Source organism: Cupressus sempervirens, chromosome 2 (assembly GCF_028749045.1).
Source record: "Cupressus sempervirens isolate cs-2001-9-10 chromosome 2, ASM2874904v1, whole genome shotgun sequence".
NCBI classification, from domain to species: Eukaryota; Viridiplantae; Streptophyta; class Pinopsida; order Cupressales; family Cupressaceae; genus Cupressus; species Cupressus sempervirens.
In genome coordinates this window covers 23,840,666-23,860,662 of record NC_143119.1, presented here as the reverse complement: position 1 = coordinate 23,860,662, position 19,997 = coordinate 23,840,666, and positions in this window count along the sequence as shown.

Here is a 19,997-nt window from a genome sequence, read left to right as displayed (position 1 = left end):
AAATATGCAAAATTACATGTGTCGACCTGGACACTAATGCTAAATCACTTCTTCTCAAAATCTTCAAAGCAAGCTCCTTCCTTCTTTAACATTCTTGGGTCCTCCAAACACGCTCCCCGAGCTTCTAGGAGTCCTGAATATAAAGAACTCTCAGGAAGCACCTAGAATGTCTCTAGAAATAACCAGAAGATGAGATAAGCGTTGACAACTAAGCACGAGCTTTTTCCAACCTTCTAGATGAGTCACAAGGTTGTAGACACCATGTGCTTAATTTGTGAGCTAACTCATGTGTTGTAGACACACGTGCATTGAAGAGGTGCACTTACTCCTAGGTAGACTTATAACTTTTATTTTAATTCTTTTATTAATATTATTATTATTTATTTATTATTTTATTATTATTTTTATTATTATTAATTTTAATTTCTTTTATTTAATTCCTTTACTCAATTAATTTCCATTTAATTAATTAAAATCAAAATATCTAAAGATCATGATATTATATTAATTTTCCCCAAAATAATTAAATTATTAATTAAATATTTTAATTTTAGACTTAATTAATAGAAAATTCACCATAGACCTCCAAGATAAAATATGAAAACCCATCATAGAAAAATCCACACAAAATCAATCCAAAGGGTTAAAATCATGAATTATGTCATCCGACAAATTCGAAAGGTAAAATATCTCAGATACTTGTCCTACCTTTCTAGGACAAATGGTTTAAGGGCTTAGAATTTGGACTTGAGAATCTATCTCCCCTCTCTTACCATTGAGATAGTGCGATAGGGTACACTCATCCTGGCAATTCAGGGAAGTCGATACCTAGTACCTGCATAAAATCCATGCATGTACATACTATATATATATATATGCTAAGCTAAACAAGCAATGGCAAGAAGTGGTGCATCGTGTAGATCTTGATTAGCAGGTGACTATGACTCCCTTCCTTAACCACATCAGAAATGTCATACAATAAGAAAACAAACATGCACACCATACACATGCAAGTATGGGGTAAGTATCCATAAGAAAAAACATGTGATAATAAATCATCTAAATAATCATCATCAATAACTAAAAGTAATGTAATAATCATCATGCATACATGAAATGTAGAGTCTAAGTAATCTCATCATATATCAACTGAATCCATAGCACAATATTTGATAGTCTCAAAACAATGCTACTAACCATCAACATATAACTAGTCTAACAGAGTTTGACCATGATAGCAACAATGTATCTAGAAAAATGTGAACGAGGGTAGGCACTACAAGGAAGATGTCGATGAAAAGGAAAAGGAAATAGGAAAGAAAAGAAAGGAACATAAGATAGTTAAAAATACTAAGAAGGCAACAAAGAAGAAAGAAAAAAAGCCAACTACACCTTTACCAAGGTCAAGCATAAGGGCAACCACTGCATTATTAAAAGAAACACAATCTAAAGGCAAAAGGAAGGATGATACTGTAGAGTTGAGCCAATCTACAAAGAAACTAAGGATAAGTACAAACCTCAAGAGGGATTAGATGATGAGAAGATAGAGTTATATGACTTGAGTCAATTCAAAGTGGTAAGCCACAATTATTCATCTGATATAGACAATATATGTGAAAATGTAAAGAATAATGTAGATTTATCAAAATTTCAGCATATTGATTTTGATAAGTTAGGTACTGGAGATAAGAATAATATTGAAGAATCCATACATTATATGATGACTACATTTAAGTCTACTCCACTAGAAATTGCTAATTCAATTCCTAAGAGCTTATATGAGAGAGTACAACATAAATGGAAATTTAGTATGATGACTAAGAAGTAGATAAGAGAGGCTAGTTTAGCTCAAGCTATGCTTGCTCTAGACAAGCCAATGATAGAAAAAGTTGTGGAAAAGTACAAAGGGAGATTTGCTCCAAAATATAGAGCTTTTCATATTCTAAGGAATGAAGTTAAAGTAATGGTAACCCAAAGTACATTACTTTGGAAATCAATCTATGGGTTGACCAAAAAAGTTGTGGAAGAAAAGCAAGAAACAAAGAAGGAGGGATCAACAAAGGAAGGCACAACAAAGGATGACACAACAAAGGAAGAAACACAAGATGCATAAGATGTTAACATTCCAAGCACCAATCCTACATATGGAGAGAAATAGAGTTTACAAGACTTTGTGACTATTGAGGAAATCCTTGGCAACAATACATAGAATGTCATTCCACTCACTGATGATGACATTAAGAAATTGCAACAAGAAACCAATTATACAACTATTCCATGTACAAATCATATATTGGTAAGGATTGATGAATGTACTAAGGCTAAGCTTTCAGCTACTAAGAAGGTACAACAAGACACATCTAATGAGCCCCCACATGTTGCAGAAGATAAGGAGAAAGAGTCACAAGAACAAACTACAGGTCAAGATGAATGTTTGGAGAGGAAAGATGAACTTAACAAGGAACCATCTTCAATTCCTACTTTTATAATTGAGATGAAAGAGAAAGAAGTTGATACACCATCTACATCACTACCTAATCTATAAAGTTTAGGTCTACCAATAATTATGGTAATTGATACAGAGATTAATGTAGAAAATGAGGGTAAGGAAGTTATTCCTAAACTCACCTCACTAAAACCTATTGAAGATCATAAGGAGGATGAACAAAGAGAAGAGGATAAGAAGATTGCTAAAACAAAGGAATGGGTAGCTATACAGACACTGGTCACTTTTCTAGTTACTACATCTCCTCCTAGTAGCCAAAGTCTTTAAAGGCTGAGTACTCAAGTAACACCATTATAGATATCAAGGGTGATTACTATTATGCCTAAGAGTGTAGAAACTACATCATTGGAGTATTTCAGTTTGTATAAATTGATTATTTTACCATAGTTTGACCCAACAACAATCACACTTCAATAAATGGGTGTTCTTCAAGAATTTCTATAGAGGAAGTCAAGGAAATAGATACTAAGGAGAGAGCATAAGAAAAAATAGGTTTTGCATGATATAAAAGATATTTTTGTAGATGCCTTTGACATTTCAAATTCATGGTCCAATAAGCCTATCATAGAAAAAATTGTACATATAGTTGATAAGATAAAGGATGAAGACCTAGAATCTAATGTAAACTTATTGGAATGGTCTAAAAAGAAATTTCATACTAAGGTTCTAGATAAAATCTCCAATGCTATTGAACTAAGACAAGTTGATTTATCAACTAAGATGGAGAATGTACATAATGCTTTGGAACACATTTATTCCCTATACACTAAACTATGTAATGTTGGTATTTTTACTCAAGAGACTCAATAGGCTATTGAGAAGTTGTAAGGAGATCTAAAGTCTACTAGAAACTCATTACAATTATCTCTTGACACTATTCAATTAAACTTTTAGAGATTATTGTTCACATAGGGTAGGCTTGCGAAGTTTAAAGGTAAGGATGCAAATATAAGAACAACATTGATAAGTATTCAGTCCATGTTGACCCCACACATGGAAGTTTTGCAGAGAGAACTAGGATTTTCAGAAACATAAGTATTCAGTCCATGTTGACCCCACACATGGAAGTTTTACAAAGAGAACTAGGATTTTCAGAAACATTATTGAAAAAAGATTCTCATCTTTCAACATAAGAAGGCCTAGTAGGCATCGCAAAAAAGTTAGAAATCCAGATTCAGTCTTTGGATGCAATTAGAGACAATTGGTATTCCACATTGACAATGTTTCTCGATAAAAACACTATAAGTATATAACCTGTAGTGCCTGCCCCTAGTTTACATTTTCGAGCTACATTTCTGATATCATTGCCAAACTCTTTTAGGCCAATTTATGTTTGATGATTAGTATTATTATTTTAGATATTATCAGATGTTGTTTTACACTCAGTTTATTATATGATGAGATTACTTGGTACTCTATATTTCATGCATGTATGATGATTATTCAATGGTTTCAGTTATCAATGATGATTAGTTAGATGGTTTATTATTCCATGTGCTTCTTATGGATACTTACCCCATACTGCATGTGTATGGTGTGCATGTTGTTTTATTTATGTATGGTGTTTCTGTTATGGTTAAGGAAGGGAGTCGTAGTCACCTGCTAGTCGGGATCTACACAATGCACCACTTCCTGCCATTGTCTATTTAGCTTAGAATATTGTGTTTGTACATGCGTGAATTTTATGCAGGTTGCAGGTACCGGGTATCGACTTCCCTGAATTGTCAGGATGAGCGTACCCTATCGCATTGTCTCAATGGTAAAAGAGGGGAGATAAACTCTTAAGTCCAAATCCTAAACCCTTTAGCCAATTGTCCTAATTGATAATTAGGACAAGTATCTGAGTTAAGTACCCTCCGAATGCATCAAATGATGTAATTTCGTGATTATAACCCTTTTGTTTGATTTGGTATGTATTTTTCTATGATGGGTTTTCGTATGTTGCTTTATGAGTCCTTGGTGTATTTTCTATTAATTAAAAAGATTAATTAATGATTTATTTTAATAGAGAATTATTATGATATCTTTATATTTAATTAATTAAGAAATTAATTAAATAAAAGAATTAAATTTTGGAGATTAAAGTTCAAAGATAAATTTAGAACAGGATAATATTTATTTAATTTAATAATAATATATTTGGAGTTCATTTTTAAATAAATGCTAAATATTATTTTTATTTAAATTAATTAAATATGTTATCAATTAAGTTCTAAAATAAATTAAAAGTTGAAAGATATTAAATTATTAAGAATTCTAGATCGCATGATCTAAGCATGAGTTTAAATATGAGAATTAAATTAAAAGATTAAATTATAGAAATTAATAATGTTATTTTAATTTCTTAAAAGTGCACATAAGATTAAAGTAATAAATTAATTTAAAATAGAAGTCAAGTGGAATATTAAATAAAGTTATTTAATAATTCAACTTAATGTGCATGAAAGTTGAATGCAAAAGAATAAGAAAAGATAATAAAGGTTAATTTGGAGTTAACTGAGTTGTGCAAAGAGTCTTCTCAGGTAAACGCACAATTAGTGCCCCGACTTGAGGAGAAATTGCTTATCACAACTTTGGGGGTTCATTTTTGAGGGAGACGAATTTGGACGGGAATTTCTGTGAGACAATTTTTGGAAGAAAATTTCAGAAGGCTGATACCAAGAAAGTTTTCCAGAGGAAGGTTATTGAGAGGAGCAAATTCTCATACAGTTCCTGGAGATTGCATAATAGCATCAGGATCAGGTAGGGTCTTGTGTTTTGATTATCCATTAAATATGCAATTATCCCTTCCTGTCTTCTTCGTGTCTGGGGTTTGTAGATCTGAATTCTCTGTGATGAAAGTTTTAACTTTTCAATATTGTGAATTTATTAATTGCTCTTCAATAATTTCTGTATCCATGGAGACTGGATGAATTATTAGAACCCTTGTTTTCTTGATTTAGAAATTAAGATTTAATTTAGTAAGGGTTTTGATTTTGAAATTGAAAGTTCTATATATATATATATATATATATATATATATATATATATATATATATATATATATATATATATATATATATATATATATATATATATATATATATATATATATATATATATATATATATATATCCTTTGGAAGAAATTGTTTTATTGAAATTAAACAAAACTAATTTTAAAATAAAACTTAATTTATTTTATATATATTAAAATTAAAAAATATATATAAAATATATATATATATATATATATATATATATATATATATATATATATATATATATATATATATATATATATATATATATAATGTATTTAGTGGGGGGGAGGGAATCACCCCGTACCCGCCCCCACTGTCGGCGGGCCGATAGTACCTGCGTTGCAGGTACTACGACGGTAGGTACAGAGTACCTGCCGCCGCAGGCCCTGTGACCGCAGGCCTGTGGCAAAGCCGACGGGCTTTAAATGTTGGTTAATAAAAAAAAAACTTTGTTAATTTCATTTTTTTTTATATAATTTTAATTTTTTTAAAACAAATTTTATTATTATTTAAAATTTTTAATTAATAAAATTATAATATATTTTAAATTAATAATAGTTTTATCTTTATTAATATTTAATAAATAAATATTAAGTGCATAAACATAGTTTGTAAATATTAATTTATTAATAATTTTGGTATAAAATTAATAAATTAACAATTAATGAATAGATTAAGATAAGTAAGTAGAACATGCTATTATTGATTAATTTAATTAAAATTAGTTTAATTAAGTTAATTAATAATAAATATTATTTGACTAAATTATAGATTTGGATTATTGATTTAATGAAAGTTATTATAGAAATGGGTTAATCATAAAGGGTAGCTGTGAAAACCTAGTTACTTGAATTCGACATTAAACTGAAACATAAACCTTACCTTAACTCAAATAATATACTTTCAGATCCAATCTCTGAGACTTTGATGTTGTCTTTGTGCTTTGAATGTTTTGGGGTTGGTTTAGCGTTGACTAGTTTAGGTTGTTACCAGAGGCTCAGGGTTGTGAATGTGATGTCATGATGATTTGGTCTCGATCTTTCTTAAACCGACCATGGTAATGTGATGAAGTGCTCTATGACATGATTGTGTTTACTGTTTGTTATTGCTTTCCAGTTTCCTTGTGTGAAGCTAAGATGTACGTATTTGAGATACTTGACTTAACCATTTTCGAGTCTCAATTAGTTATATTTGATAACCATTTTTGAGTCTCGATTAGTTATACTTGGATTGCTTTTCAGTCGCTTGAAAGGACTGAAGTGGTTATTATGTTCTTGATGATGTCATTTGTTGACTTGACCATTTTGGAGTCTTCGATCAGTATGGTAATTTACTATTGGGATACTTTCTGGTTGCTCATTGGAGAACCATTGGATTTTGTGACTTATCATTGATGCCTTCAGTTGCTGATAGAGAACTGTCGTGATCATATGATTACTAATTGATATTATCCATTGCTCATGAAGAACTGATGTAATTTTGTGGATTATCTTCTATGATGTTTTTCAGTTGCTTGTATGGGACTGAGGTGGTTTTATTATGATGCTTTGATTTATGATTTTATGAGTTTAGGGTAGGTTATCTATGTGTAGAGTCGGGAAGTGGCTTGCAATGGGGGTCGGAGCCCTAAGAGGCTGCCTTGAGAAACCCATTGTAAGTCGTTTTTAATAAGTGAAAACATTTACACTAAATGAGAGAAAATGAACCTAACAAGATAATTGTATGTTCTCTCCCATGCCTTGAGTGCTAGTACAGACTAGGATGGGGTAGAGAGAACGCTTGGTTACGACCTTGCATTCCATAGTAGGCCTCGTCAGTACGAGAGGATACTAGTGGCCGCAGGATCAGTAGGGACCCGAGATTCCTAAGGGATTGCTCGGGTAACTTCTACATGACTTTTGCGATGATACTTTCTCGCTTGCATTTTAGGTTTCCTACGTGTCTTGTGGTACCTCTGGGATTTAGATGTTGATCTTTTTAGGAACCCTTGAGTTAGCATACTTATAGGATTTCCTGGACTTAGAGATTATTTATGATTATAGGTTTCATTATCCTATTTGGGACTTGAGACTATCTCCTCAGCACGGTGGGAGTGGACCATTTAGGTTCCACGCGGTCGGGTGGTAGTGCTTTTACTCTTACCATTGAGATCCGTTCCGTGGTCACCGTGGCTGGAGATTTCGTGATTGGCACTTACCTTCACTATGTTCTTGGATTATTATGATGGATGGTTAGATTTTATGATAGATGTTTTATCATTATGGATGTATTGATGTATCATGTATGGGAATAGTTTCATATATTTTTACTGTACTTTGTATCATGGATTTGAGGATGCTGTATCTTTATCTTTACATATGTATATTCTTTTAAGCCTTTCATACCCTGTGACATGTACAGTGGATGATTGAGCATTCCAAATTAATTTGCCAAGGTGCATTCGGAACAAATGTATATTATGGACATTGGAGTTTCTGATTATTCTTTCATATGTATGTGATAGTTGTTAGACTTAGAATTAATTAAATTTAAACGTGACTCAACGTCTTGGGATCTTTAAGAAATGTAACTTGCAATGTATGTTTGTCGATGATTACATGTTATTGCTTCCGCTACTATGTGTTTGATGTGTATGTTATACATTCTTACTTTAAAAAAAAAATTTTTTTAGCAAACTTAGTGAAACTTTAGGTTAATTCTTTTGGATCCCTTGGTGGGGCGTTACATCTGGTATCAGAGCTCGAGTTTCTACATTGGGAGCTCTGGGTATATTGGAACGCCACTAGTGTTAACTAGTTGAATAAAAATGCAAACCTTAAACTGAAACTTGAAACTAGTTGAACTGAAACAATATGAAAACTATTAGTTACCTATTTTTCATACTTCAACACTCAAGACTTCAAAAACTGAAATGATACTTAAACTGAAATTATAGGTAAACTAAAAATTGAAAATATCTTGTTTGCAAAACATGTGTCTTCTATCTATGTGTTTCAGTAGTATGTTTCATGGTTATTTTAGCATCTTGTGTCTTGGATATTATTGTAGGATGGTATCTGGGACGAGATCTTCCGTTAGGGGCCGTAGCCTTGGCCGTGGCAGAGGCCGTGGACAAGGCAGAGATGTTAGTGTTCATGAGTCTATCCATGAGAGCCCCATTCAGGAAGATAATAGGGAAGGGCATATCAGTGAACATCAGGAAGAGAACCACGAAGAGGGACATGTCGACTCTGAGGAGGTTGATCTGAGGCAAATGATGCGAACCCTTATTGATCGCTTACCTCCTATTCTTGAGTAGGATAGAGCACACCAGGTTGGACATGAGCATAGACACAGATCTAGGAGTCCTCAAAGGGATCAACATAGATCCATAGTATCTTCTCAGATGAAGGATCTTCAGAGGTCCAAGATCAAGCCCTTTAATGGGCAAGGTTCTGGGTATGTAGCTGAGCAGTGGCTTATTGCCCTTGACAGGGTTTTTGCTATGCAGGACTTTGACAGTAATGTCAAAGCGAGGTTTGCCATTACCAATCTAGAGTTATTTGGAGCCACCTGGTGGACTATTGAGGAGAAGAAGTTGGGCATTAACATGGGTAGTGTCACTTGGGAGATTTTCTTGGAGAGTTTTCATGAGCGATTCCTACTAGAGGAATGGAAGCAGCATAAAGCAGATGAGTTCCATTAACTGAGACAGTTCACTATGACCGTTGTAGAGTATGAGTGCAAATTCTACTAGCTCATGCCTTTTTCAAGATTCAGTGACAACCCAACACAGTTGGCACAACATTTCATTCGAGGCTTGAACAACCGTTTTATTGGGGGTGTTAAGGTATTTGAGCCTAAGACCCTCAAGGATGCAATACATCGAGCTATCCTGGTAGAGCAGAGTGTCAACTTTGGGCAGGGGGTTTTGTGGGAGCGTCTACTATAGAAGGATCTAAGGGCAACCACAATTCCAATGGAATAAGGAAGCCTCCCTTCCCTAGGAGGAATCAATATTCTCAACAGCAGCCTCAGCAGCATAAGGGATTTTACCCTCAGGCACAGAGTGGTGGTGGTGGATCCAACTCTAGGATCAATCGCAATGCTCAACATAATAGACAGAATCAACAATCTCGTCCTGCATAGAGCAGCCAGTCTTTTGCTAGCAGGGGTAGCCACCAGCGGTCGAATGCACCACCTATAGGGAGAGGATCTGGTAGAGGCACGGGATGTTATTCGTGTGGACAGATTGGTCATATTGCAGCATACTGCCCACAGCGAGCATCTCAGTATTCAGGACCTAGGCCAGCAGCATCTGAGCCTATAGTCGAAAATGCAGGTGGATCTCATAGAGTATTTGCAGTAGTGGATCACCATCAGGCAGACCATCAGGGGATAGTAGTTCAGACTACAGGAGCTATCTGAGGTACACCTCTCTCTGTATCATTTGATTCAGGTGCTACAGATTCTTTCATTTCTCCATCTCTAGTTGATAAGTGTAAGCTGGAGTTGGTTAAGCAAGATCATGGTTGGCAAGTGGAACTAGCCTCAGGCGCTAAAGTTTCCATAGATTCTGTAGTTCATAAGTGTGGACTTAGCATAGGAGGGTTTGAGACTTCAGTCAATTTTTGAGTTATTCCTCTTGGCTCCTACGATGTGGTCTTAGGTATGGATTGGCTTGGCTCTCATAGGGCTAGTATAGACTGCAGAAAGAAGACCATTATGTGTCAGGATGACCAAGGGAAGGATGTTGAGATTGTGGGGATACCGAGGCCTATATCCCTATGGATGATCTCTACTATGCAACTAAAGCGAAGCTTTCGTAAGGGATGTCAGGTATTTTCCGTTACGGTAAATGAGCTAGATGAGGAAGACTCTACGAGGAAGACCCTAGATCACCCTATTTTACAGGAGTATGCTGATGTCTTTTCGAGTGAGATTCTAGGCATGCCTCTGAAGAGAGACATTGATTTTAGCATTGAGCTCACTCCAGGAGCGGAACCTATCTCTAGAGCTCCTTACCGTATGACCACTCAGGAGTTAAGTGAGTTGTGTTTGCAGTTAGAGGAACTTTTGGCCAAGGGTAGTATTTGACCTAGTGTATCACCTTGGGGAGCTCCAATGCTCTTCGTGAAGAAGAAGGATGGTTCTTTGCACCTTTGCATTGATTAAAGACAACTGAATAAGGTGACAATAAAGAACAGGTATCGTTTACCAAGGATTGATGATTTATTTGATTAGATCAAGGGGGCTACAATGTTCTCTAAGATTGATCTTAAGTCAGGATACCTTCAACTTCGCATCAAGGAGGCTGATATTCATAAGACTGCCTTCCGAACTCGCTACGGGCATTATGAGTTCACAGTGGTATGTTTTGGGCTGACGAACACTCCATCAGTTTTCATGTGCTTAATGAATGGGGTGTTCCATTCCTATCTTGATAAATTTGTTCTTGTGTTCCTCGATGATATTCTGATATATTCTAGGTCCCAAAAGGAACATGAGGAACATTTGAGTTTAGTTTTGCAGTGCTTGAGAGATAATCAACTTTATGCTAATGCGGCAAAGTGTGATTTCTTTCAATCAGAGATATAGTATTTGTGACATGTTATTTTAGGCGAAGGTATCTCTATAGACCCTGCGAAGATCCAGGCAATAGTAGATTGGCCTGCACCCACTACTGTGTCAGAGATTCATAGTTTCATGGGTCTAGCTGGGTATTATCGCAGATTTGTTCAAAACTTCTCCAGAATAGCACACCCTATTACCTCCCTTCAGAGGAAAGGAAAGAAGTTTCTTTGGACAGAAAAGTGTGTAGAAGCATTTCAGAAACTCAAAGAGCTTCTAACCAATGCACCGATCTTAGCAGTACCTGATCCAGAAGGTGATTTCATGGTGTGTACAGATGCTTCCCTTGAGGGTATTGGAGCAGTTCTAATCTAGAATGGTCGAGTGATTGCATATGAATCATGCAAACTCAAGGATCATGAGTTGAATTATCCTACACATGACCTTGAGTTAGCCGCAGTAGTTCATGTCTTAGTGAGATGGAGACATTTCTTGTTGGGACACAGATTTGAACTACATAGCGATCATCGTAGTCTTCAGTACATATTCACGCAGCCTAATCTGAATGCTAGGCAAAGGTGTTGGATGGAGTTTTTGTGCAAGTATGACTTTGAGGTAAAGTATATCCAGGGGAAGGAGAATGTTGTAGCTAATGCTTTGAGTCGCAGGAAACATGTGATATCATCTATGACTCTTAGTGTCGATTTGAGGTGTCAGATACTTCAAGCACTCCCCACTGATTCATGGTATCTGGAGGTGTGCAGTGAGATCAATTCAAGGAGACCCTTGGAGGGTAATTTTTCAGGCTATGTCCTAGAGTCAGATGGCCTTTTGAGACATTCAGGAAGGATCTATGTGCCGCTACTGGATGAGCTTCGCATATTGATCCTATCAGAGGCCCATCGTGCACCTTACTCGGCACATCCAGGTGTCAAGAAGATGCATGCAGATTTGCGACGTTTATTCTATTGGTCTGGGATGAAGCGCGACATTGCTGATTTTGTGGCTAGATGTCTTGAGTGTCAGAGAGTCAAGGCAGAACACCAACATCTAGCAGGACTTTTGCAACCAAATCTCATTCCTTCATGGAAGTGGGACATCATCTCTATGGATTTCATAGTAGGATTACCTATGACTCTTCATCGTCATGATGCTATCATGGTCACCGTTGACCGGTTGACCAAGGTGGCACATTTTGCACCAATCAGGTTTTCCTACACTGTAGCTTCAGTAGCTAATGTCTTAATGCGTGACATTGTGAGACTACATGGTATTCCTCGAAAGATCATTTCGGATAGGGATCATGTTTTCACTTCTGCATTTTGGACATCACTATAGCATGATCTTGGAGCACAGCTGAATTTCAGTTCAGCATATCACCCAGAGACAGATGGGCAGACAGAGAGAGTGAATCAGGTTCTTGAAGATATGTTGAGGATGTACGTGATGGATAGAAAGACTCATTGGGAGGACTATCTCTATCTAGCGGAGTTTGCTTACAACAACGGGTATCACAGTTCTATTGGCATGGCACCTTTCCAAGCCTTATATGGATGCCCTTGTCATACACCTTTGAGTTGGGATAGTCTTGAGGATCGCATCCTGTTGGGCCCAGAGATGCTTTGTGACATGGAGCAATAGGTGGTGCGTATCCGAGAGCACTTGACAACGGCACAGGATAGGCAGAAGAAGTATGTTGATGCACATAGGTCAGATAAGCAGTTTGTTGTGGGAGAGAAGGTTTTCTTGAGAGTGCGTCCACAGAAGAGTCCGATCCATTATGGAAAGGGCTCAAAGCTAGCACCTCGCTTTGTGGGACCATTCGATATTCTTGAGAGGATTGGTCCAGTTGCCTATCGTCTTGCTTTATCGCCCAGCCTTGCTCGCATTCACGATGTTTTCCATGTTTCAGTACTTAGACAATATATCCCTGATGTTGTACATATTCTTGATTGGAATGCATTGCAGGTAGAGGACGGGCAACTGGCTTTGGAGCCAATACGTATTCTGGAGCAGCGGGAGTTGACCCTCAGGGGTCGAACCATAGAGCAGGTAAGGGTCCAATGGGACCCTACTGATGACTCTTTAGCTACATGGGAGGATGCATCTAGATTACAGGATTTATATCCCTATTTGTTTATAGGCTTCCAGGAGCAAGCCTAAGTCTAGGGGGGGTGGATGTAGTGCCTGCCCCTAGTTTACATTTTTGAGCTACATTTCTGATATCATTGCCAAACTCTTTTAGGCCAATTTATGTTTGATGATTAGTATTATTATTTTAGATATTATCAGATTTTGTTTTACACTCAGTTTATTATATGATGAGATTACTTGGTACTCTATATTTCATGCATGTATGATGATTAATCAATGGTTTCAGTTATCAATGATGATTAGTTAGATGGTTTATTATTCCATGTGCTTCTTATGGATACTTACCCCATACTACATGTGTATGGTGTGCGTGTTGTTTTATTTATTTATGGTGTTTCTGATATGGTTAAGGAAGGGAGTCGTAGTCACCTGCTAGTCGGGATCTACACGATGCACCACTTCCTGCCATTGTCTGTTTAGCTTAGAATATTGTGTTTGTACATGCGTGAATTTTATGCAGGTTGCAGGTACCGGGTATCGACTTCCCTCAATTGTCAGGATGAGCATACCCTATCGCACTGTCTCAATGGTAAGAGAGGGGAGATAAACTCTTAAGTCCAAATCCTAAACCCTTTAGCCAATTGTCCTAATTGATAATTAGAACAAGTATCTGAGTTAAGTACCCTCCGAATGCATCAAATGATGTAATTTCGTGATTATAACCCTTTTGTTTAATTTGGTATGTATTTTTCTATGATGGGTTTTCGTATGTTGCTTTATGAGTCCTTGGTGTATTTTCTATTAATTAAATCTAATTAAAAAGATTAATTAATGATTTATTTTAATAGAGAATTATTATGATATTTTTATATTTAATTAATTAAGAAATTAATTAAATAAAAGAATTAAATTTTGGAGATTAAAGTTCAAAGATAAATTTAGAACAGGATAATATTTATTTAATTTAATAATAATATATTTGGAGTTCATTTTTAAATAAATGCTAAATATTATTGTTATTTAAATTAATTAAATATGTTATCAATTAAGTTCTAAAATAAATTAAAAGTTGAAAGATATTAAATTATTAAGAATTTTAGATCGCATGATCTAAGCATGAGTTTAAATATGAGAATTAAATTAAAAGATTAAATTATAGAAATTAATAATGTTATTTTAATTTCTTAAAAGTGCACATAAGATTAAAGTAATAAATTAATTTAAAATAGAAGTCAAGTGGAATATTAAATAAAGTTATTTAATAATTCAACTTAATGTGCATGAAAGTTGAATGCAAAAGAATAAGAAAAGATAATAAAGGTTAATTTGGAGTTAACTGAGTTGTGCAAAGAGTCTTCTCAAGTAAACGCACAATTAGTGCCCCGACTTGAGGAGAAATTGCTTATCACAACTTTGGGGGTTCATTTTTTAGGGAGACAAATTTGGACGGGAATTTCTGGGAGACAAATTTTGGAAGCAAATTTCAGAAGGCTGATACCAAGAAAGTTTTCCAGAGGAAGGTTATTGAGAGGAGCGAATTCTCATACAGTTCCTGGAGATTGCATAATAGCATCAGGATCAGGTAGGGTCTTGTGTTTTTATTATCCATTAAATTTGAAATTATCCCTTCCTGTCTTCTTCATGTCTGGGGTTTGTAGATCTGAATTCTCTGTGATGAAAGTTTTAACTTTTCAATATTGTGAATTTATTAATTGCTCTTCAATAATTTCTGTATCCATGGAGACTGGATGAATTATTAGAACCCTTGTTTTCTTGATTTAGAAATTAAGATTTAATTTAGTAAGGGTTTTGATTTTGAAATTGAAAGTTCTAGATAAATAAATAAATAAATATATATTATATATATATATCCTTTGGAAGAAATTGTTTTATTGAAATTAAACAAAACTAATTTTAAAATAAAACTTAATTTATTTTATATATATTAAAATTTAAAAAAATATATATATAAAATAATAATAATATATATAATGTATTTAGTGGGGGGGAGGGAATCACCCCGTACCCGCCCCCACTGTCGGCGAGCTAATAGTATCTGCATCGCAGGTACTGCGACTGCAGGCACAAAGTACCTGCCGCCGCAGGCCCTGCGACCGCAGGCTTGCAGCAAAGCCGACGGGCTTTAAACGTTGGTTAATTAAAAAAAAAACTTTGTTAATTTCATTTTTTTTTTAATATAATTTTAATTTTTTTAAAACAAATTTTATTATTATTTAAAATTTTTAATTAATAAAATTATAATATATTTTAAATTAATAATAGTTTTATCTTTATTAATATTTAATAAATAAATATTAAATGCATAAACATAGTTTGTAAATATTAATTTATTAATAATTTTGGTATAAAATTAATAAATTAACAATTAATGAATAGATTAAGATAAGTAAGTAGAACAGGCTATTATTGATTAATTTAATTAAAATTAGTTTAATTAAGTTAATTAATAATAAATATTATTTGACTAAATTATAGATTTGGATTATTGATTTAATGAAAGTTATTATAGAAATGGGTTAATCGTAAAGGGTAGCTGTGAAAACCTAGTTACTTGAATTCGACATTAAACTGAAACATAAACCTTACCTTAACTCAAATAATATTCTTTCAGATCCAATCTCTAAGACTTTGATGTTGTCTTTGTGCTTTGAATGTTTTGGGTTTGGTTTAGCGTTGACCAGTTTAGGTTGTTACCAGAGGCTCGGGGTTGTGAATGTGATGTGATGATGATTTGGTCTCGATCTTTCTTAACCCGACCATGGTAATGTGATGAAGTGCTCTATGACATGATTGTGTTTACTGTTTGTTATTGCTTTCCAGTTTCCTTGTGTGAAGCTGAGATGTACATATTTGAGATACTTGAATTAACCATTTTCAAGTCTCGATCAGTTATATTTGATAACAATTTTTGAGTCTCGATCAGTTATACTTGGATTGCTTTTCAATCGCTTGAAAGGACTGAAGTGGTTATTATGTTCTTGATGATGTCATGTGTTGACTTGACCATTTTGGAGTCTTCGATCGGTATGGTAATTTACTATTGGGATACTTTTTGGTTGCTCATTGGAGAACCATTGGATTTTGTGACTTATCATTGATGCCTTCAATTGCTGATAGAGAACTATCGTGATCATATGATTACTAATTGATATTATCCGTTGCTCATGAAGAACTGATGTAATTTTGTGGATTATCTTTTATGATGTTTTTTAGTTTCTTGTATGGGACTGAGGTAGTTTTATTATGATTCTTTGATTTATGATTTCATGAGCTTAGGGTAGGTTATCTATGTGTAGAGTCGGGAAGTGGCTTGCAATGGGGGTCGGAGCCCTAAGAGGCTGCCTTGAGAAACCCATTGTAAGTCATTTTTAATAAGTGAAAACATTTACACTAAATGAGAGAAAATGAACCTAACAAGATAATTGTATGTTCTCTCCCATGCCTTGAGTGCTAGTACAGACTAGGATGGGGTAGAGAGAACGTTTGGTTACGACCTTGTATTCCATAGTAGGCCTTGTCAGTACGAGAGGATACTAGTGGCCGTAGGATCAGTAGGGACCCGAGATTCCTAAGGGATTGCTCAGGTAACTTCTACATGACTTTTGCGATGACACTTTCCCACTTGCATTTTAGGTTTCCTACGTGTCTTGTGGTACCTCTGGGATTTAGATGTCGATCTTTTTAGGAACCCTTGAATTAGCATACTTATAGAATTTCCTGGACTTAGAAAGTATTTATGATTATAGGTTTCATTATCCTATTTGGGACTTGAGACTATCTCCTCAGCATAGTGGGAGTGGACCATTTAGGTTCCACGCGGTTGGGTGGTAGTGCTTTTACTCTTACCATTGAGATCCGTTCCGTGGTCACCGTGGCTGGAGATTTCATGATTGGCATTTACCTTAACTATGTTCTTGGATTATTATGATGGATGGTTAGATTTTATGATAGATGTTTTATCATTATGGATGTATTGATGTATCATGTATGGGAATAGTTTCATATATTTTTACTGTACTTTGTATCATGGATTTGAGGATGTTGTATCTTTATCTTTACATATGTATATTCTTTTAAGCCTTTCATACCCTGTGACATGTACAGTGGATGATTGAGCATTCCAAATTAATTTGCCAAGGTGCATTCAGAACAAATGTATATTATGGACATTGGAGTTTTTGATTATTCTTTCAGATGTATGTGATAGTTGTTAGACTTAGAATTAATTAAATTTAAACGTGACTCAACGTCTTGGGATCTTTAAGAAATGTAACTTGCAATGTATGTTTGTCGATGATTACATGTTATTGCTTCCGCTACTATGTGTTTGATGTGTATGTTATACATTCTTACTTTTAAAAAAAAAATGTTTAGCAAACTTAGTGAAACTTTAGGTTAATTCTTTTGGATCCCTTGGGGGGGCGTTACATAACCCAAATAACATTAGTGTCAAAAAAGGAGGATTTTGTGAATTTTATCAAGGTAGATAGTAGGGGAAACATTTTTGGAAGTTGAAGTTACAAGGACCAGAATTTAGAATCTACTCAAGGGGAGTAATAAGGTAATGAGAGAAAACACTTATGCAAATTTTGAAATTTTGTATAGAAACCAAACAAAGATGTTAGATTGTCTAACTTATGCATACAAAAAGTTAGTAAATTCCATGACAAAGTGTTTTTGCCACTCATATCAAAGGGGGAGATTATTGATCTCACTATTCTTTTGATAAAGCAATGAAAAAATACTTAAGTCATTATCTAGCAAAGAACAATGCAAGCTAAGTGAATAGAGTATGCTGAGCATAAGAATTCAAACAATGTATGCCAAGTGATATAATGAATTATATGTGTCAAGCCACTCAAGTGCTGAGAAAATAGTTTATGCCGAGCAGACAATTTGTGCTAATTTATTTAGGTGTCAAGAAAGTAGTTTGAATCGAGCTATATAGAAGCTGAGTGACAATAGAGAGCATAATGAAGGCTAAGCATGAGGAGTCTATAGGTTTCGAGTAACCAATCTTTGAGATACATATTTTTAATGGCACAAACTCTTATGTAAACCATTTTTGGCCAACATAATCTTTAATTTTCAATTATAAGAGATAAGGACAAAGTCATATAATGCATCTCAAGGTATTACATGTAACAAATGATAAAAAGGAAAGCAATTAGGTGTCAATAAGGATAAACAAGAGCCATTGATTATGACTTAGGATCTTCTCCATATTCTTATTTAAAGAGGAAAACTCTAAAGGGAGTACCATGTGCAAAGGAGACAGATGTTAAGAGGACATAGGGAATTCATGGTAGAGAAGATGGCTAAGAGAGAGACTTATAATGAAGAATTAGTCTGAGAAGAACATAGACAAATAGAAAAAGGTTAGAGAAGATAGATATGATCAGGAGGATCAAGATATAACCAATATATAGGATATTTGATATTAAGCAGTAAGGTGCTAACCTACGGATCGGGTGTTGAATTATTTTGATAGGTGATACAGAGTAAATCTCTTAACAAAGTAGTCCTAATAGATTTTTATAAATATCCTACCAAAGTTCTTACTTAGTTGTGAGTTTGAAATCCTTTAGTCAAGGTGAGACCTAATAGTCTTGTAAGCCTTTAACAGGGTAGACCTTTCATAGGGTAGATTATAGTTTATGATTTTAAAAAAATCCCCATAATTGGCCACAACTTATTACTGCAGTAGTGAATAATTGTGGGTGTCATCGCCACCCCATTTTTACCTTCTCCTTGGAGGGTTTTTGGGTAACCAAAGCCTTATGTGTTGATTTACATTATGTTATGGATGTGATGCATGGTTACATATTTCAGTTTACATGTTAAGTTATGAGATGGATGCATGGTGAATTGATTTTATGGTAAAAGTTTTATGTGCTGACTCACCCACCAGCCCCACCCCACCCCTCCCCCTCCCTCTTAGAAATTACTTTCCCATTTATATTTTTGACAATTGTAGGGAAAGATGAATTTGAATCTTCTGGCTCTTAATAGTCCTTCCCAATTTGTAGACTTGCATCTTCAACATCTTACCTCTCTATTCCAAGAACATCTACTCTAAACTCTCTAAGTGATCACGAATCTAAACCTAAACGTCTCTATTTATACTTGCCAAAATGGCTTACAAAAGATTCTAGAATATTACATATTAGAAGGTTGATGTTAAAATGGCCTGGACACATCCAAATACAAGATTGTTAAATTAAATTCATAATTCAAATTAAATACATAATTTGGCTCAAACTAAGCAAAAATAACATTAAGAAACCCCCTCCCTGGAAACTTTGTAAATTATTAGCAAATCCATCATTTTTCTAGAGGAAAAAATTATTTTCCCTTGGCAATTTTTTTTTCAATGTACCAAAACTTTAATCTTAGCACTATTTTTTTACCACCTAGAAATTTTTCATAAAATTGAGGAGATTAATTCATTATTTTGGGTGAAATACATAATTTATGAATAATTTTTTTTCTCTCAAATAGAAAGAATATATAAATTATGAGGTGATGTTTTCCCATTTGATGGAAAATATTGATGGATGAGACAATTTGGTTGGTTTTAATGGAAACAAATGTAACACACTGGCATTTAAACATAAAATAACATCATTTATAATAGTAATAATAATATAAGCATCAATTAATGTTTTCACTTATGAAGTTTAATGTCATAAAAAATGAACATTCATTACCATTTGTTTGATTTTAAAAAAAATCAAAGGCTCAAATCATATTTTGGATGAAAGTTTAGAGTCAAGATTTAGTTTTTTAGTTCTCCCTCATAAA